Here is a 4,607-nt window from a genome sequence, read left to right as displayed (position 1 = left end):
TATTTTTGATAACACAATTATCAACATAAATAAATTAAAAAATATTTACAAATTGAAATATTGAAATTCTTATCACAAACAAAAATTAGCAATTTATAAAACCTTTTATTGCTACAAATAGACTTTTGTTGGCCTCTCTAGCCCTATTAGCAAGGAAATTTGGTTTGTCGATTACTTTCTTGGTTGCTGATGTGATGGCTCTAGATGGCACCTTTGGCCCTACACACATGGTATTTGTTGTGTTGTAGGGTTCAGATATGGGGCATTTGGTCCTAAGGCTCATTCTAAAAAGATTTTCAATTCTACTCATGCCACTCAGTCAGGCCCTTCCCCCCTAGAGAGTGTTATAACCTTTTCAATGTGACAAATCCTCTCTCGTCATTGTCTATGGTGAGAATGTCATTGATAATGAGGAATCATATGGGAGGCGTGGCCTAGTTTGTAGGTTATCTATTTTCTGGTGAACTCTTCCTAACATGTACATTTGGGTCTAGTCCTCTTGAAAGTCTATTTTGAATGGTAAGATTGAGCTCTTTCCCGATGCTAAGGGATTTTCATATCTTATTTTGCTTCATTTGAAGACAAAAAATTGGTTGGACAATATTGGGTGTGGGGAGAGCACTCTTTCTCCATCAAAACAGTAGTCTCCTTCCTTTAATTCCTCACTAAACCACTTACTATGCATCTGATTTGGATCAAATTATCGAACCTTTCCCTTTAGTTTTGGGATGTTTCTTGTTCAATGCAACAACATCTCAATTGGTTATTTTAAGAAGGTTTACAAGTCTATGTTCGACATGGTTTAACCTACCTTTGTTCATTTCTAGTTGACATTGACATATCCAAACCTCTTCATAAGGAGGTGGTGTTTATGGTTGGAAATAGGCCTTTGATGCAACTGTTGGATTATGAGGGTCTCCCCTTTCATTGTTGTTGCTACTTTTCTATCAATCACTTGGCTTTGGCTTTCTCCTTGTGCACCAAAAAGGTGTTTATACTTAGTGGAAGGATACTAAGGGAGATCATTTAATAGTTGAGGTGCCCACCTTCTCTAAGACTAATTTCATTAAGGATGCTATTGAGCTCCCTAATGTGATTGTGGTTTCATCATGCTCATATCTTTCTATTGTATCTCCTCCTACTATTATCCAATCTCTAGTTGTATAGGTTTCTCCCCCATAGCTATTATCTTCTTCGATAGTTATCAACTCTTATTTACCTCGTCATCTTGACACCCCTCCTTTGATTGTGATTGATCTTCTAGTTGGGGAATCACCTCTTGTGTTACCTATTAATGAGGTGTTGGATGACAACATTAATTGTAATATAATTTGTAGGAGGAAAGGCCCTCCTCCTTCTCTCGTTACTCTTTCAGGTGTGGTGAAGGAAAATGTTGTTGAAGTCTAGAACCTAGTCTCCCACTAGTTCCTACTCCAATCAAAATATTTTTATTTCTTCTTCCTTTTTAACTCCATTTTCCTTGATGGATGTCTTGTTATGGGTCTAGGCTCTTCCCATGCTTATCTAATCAAAACAATATATAAAACCAAAACCTATAACTCAAATATTTCACACTAGAATACAACCACTTAACACAAAAACTTTGCCCAATTTTAAACAAAATTCTATTTGATTTATGATATTGCAAATGGATTCAACTATGTAGTTTTTGAGTTAAATTCATTGACCCATATTTCATGAGCAATGGTTCACAAGAACCCATCGCTCATGAGAATGAATGGTCCACTTAGCACTCATTGCATCTAGGTGATGCTCATAGAGGTGAAGCATTGGGCCTTCCCAGGATGCCACCCATCTCAATACTACTCCAACTCAAGTGTGCTTAACCATGGAGTTTCCTCCAAGGTTAAACCCACTTAGCTTGCAACCCCATTTGCAAAAATTTCAGCAAGTGGTGTGCCTTATCAACCATTCTTTATAGAGCCCCTTCAACTCATCACTTGATAAGTAGGAGAAATTTTCCTCAACAAGTCGAATTATGATATTGCTATCAGGATTCAACTGTGTAGTTTTCGATTCAATGATTCAATGTCAATGAGTGTGACTCAAAAACTACAAAGTTGAATCCTAATAACAAAATTATAATTCGACTTGTGGAAAATTTCTCCTACTTAAATCAATTCTAATTGATTCCACTATTCTATCTCTCACCCCTTCCTCCTCATCCAACCCCCAAAAAAACCCAATCTAAAATGAAAACCTATTATTTTAAAATATTTGGCTTTCACAAAACTATTCCAATTGATAAATAAATATTGCATAATTTTTGTAATTTTGTTTCTCAACTTTAGTGTTATTATATGGTTACAAATAGTTTAGTTATTCTTGTTCTATCTTGGTCACCATTTATTTAATTAGATTAAATTAATCTAAGCTAATCTTGTTGTAATGTTTATTTTTACAATATTCTCTTTATTCTTTCTTTTAGTATACGAAAAATTATAGTACATATTCCAACTATGGATGGCATATTCCAACTAGGCATGGATCAATATATAAAATAGAGCATGTTCATATGATTTATAGCTAATTTTTATTATAGAACTTTTATAATATATGTTTTTTCATACATTTTTAGATTTTGATTTTTTTTTTGAATTTAATATTTATTTATATAATTATTATCTATTTTAATATGACTATATGGTCATTGCAGGTAATTTTATAGTTGTATACTTAACTATTGTCTTTTTGTAGTTAGCTAACTAAGCCCCTTTTTCCTACCTAAGATCGATTAATTATAAAGTTTTTTTTTAAAAAAAGGTCATGTGCTAGCATTTAAAGGTATGCATTCATATTCAATTACAAATCAAGTATTCACTAGTCATGTCTTATCCTAGAAGATTAAAGGTGAAAGAAATAATAAAATATTTGTATTTGATGCACTACAAGGGGATACAAATATACAAAAGTCATTTTAAGATCATTTCCTGGAACATCTTCAATCATTAAAGCTTTAGAGGGGTTTGTTGTCATTAATTTTTTTTATGGTGACCACTCAACTCCTTTACCTAAATTACAAAGTTGAAAAAAAAATCTTTATTTTTAAAAAATTAAGTATAAAAGGGCAATTTATAGTTATAATAACTAATAGCATGCATTCAATGAAGTAAACCTAATAAATACTAAAAAATGGTGTATCATCTACAATAAAATAGAAAGTGGTGAAAACAACAAACAAAATAAGAAAATACAAGACAAACAAAATCTATAATGTGATCAATTCATAAAGAAATAATCTATCATTAAGAACATCTTTTCTAAAAGTCAAAAACTTCTAGAAATATACAATACTATTGTAGGAGCATCCATGGTAGATAGGACATTCAAACTTGAATTTATTAAATATTTTTCCTCGAGTTTTAAATATTTCTTTTTGGGTCTGTGAAAGAGGAGTTACAACTTGCCTTGACTCAAAAATGCTTTTCTTAATGCTAAATATTATAAAATAGGTGGGAAAGAATGAGTTAGAGCAATTTCTATTTATATTAAGTTGGGAATATGCTTGTCCCTTGTTTGGGTGTGACTTTGAGGGGTTATCAAACTTCAAGTTTTGGTAAATGTAGTGTCATAAATTGTATGCCTTTAATTAGGGTGTCCAATTTCACACTCTCCTAGTACTCATTTTAGTATCTCTCATTCCTATATGCATTATACCTATATTTTATTAATTTTAATTAATATTATGGGTCCTCTCTTAATTAAATCTCACCAAAATCTTGCATGGGCTCTTATATCATAAGTGTGGCCATTCCTTTGTCCATTATAAGATATTTTATTAATTTAAATTAATATTTTAATCAATATTATGGGTCCTCTCTTAATTATTTCATCTCCTCATTTCTCACCTATCTAGGTCCCATTTTAACATGTGTGGCCTTATGTATTTAACCTTGACATCACAACTCAATTTACATTTAATCCTAGCCTCTCCTCGGTATTTTGAATACTAGGTCCCAATTTTGGCCTAAGTTGGAGGGAGCATGGTGCCTTAGCCACGTCACTCCTAAGAGCATGGTACCTTGGGTACCCCCTCCTGTTAATTCGGCCCCAAATTCAAACCACTTAGTGGTCAGTTTGGTTAAGTGGGAATTCATTGCCCATGTCATGTTGCTCCAAGTTTTGCACCTCAAAATGCTAGGGGGAGATATAAAAGCAAGGTATCCTCCCTCATTTTGACATATATCTAATTCAAGAGACATCCTACATTAAGAATTCAAGAATTCAAGCATTGTGGCAAGCTTCAACAACCTTTATGCAAGCATGTGTTCGTGATTTTCCTTTTAGGTCTTATGAAGTCATGTTATTGCATCCACATTTGTAGTCACATTTAAAGAGAATAGCATCAACAAGGTATAAGACATCTTAATTATTAGATCTAGCCTCTATTGCATTCCAGCATGCTTTCCTTTTCAATTCAATTTCATGGTTAATTCCAAAGCTGGGATTTAACTTAGGAAAACCCCTTTCTACTCAACATTTTCTCTCTTTTCTATGTGCAGGAACAAGTGATAGACCCACGAAAATAGGTACAAAGGAAGCAAGAGTAGAACTACAACCTATAATTCATAGGATCTGAAACTGTC

The sequence above is a fragment of the Cryptomeria japonica genome, chromosome 6 (genome assembly GCF_030272615.1).
Source record: "Cryptomeria japonica chromosome 6, Sugi_1.0, whole genome shotgun sequence".
Taxonomy (NCBI): domain Eukaryota; kingdom Viridiplantae; phylum Streptophyta; class Pinopsida; order Cupressales; family Cupressaceae; genus Cryptomeria; species Cryptomeria japonica.
This window is presented reverse-complemented; position numbering follows the sequence as displayed.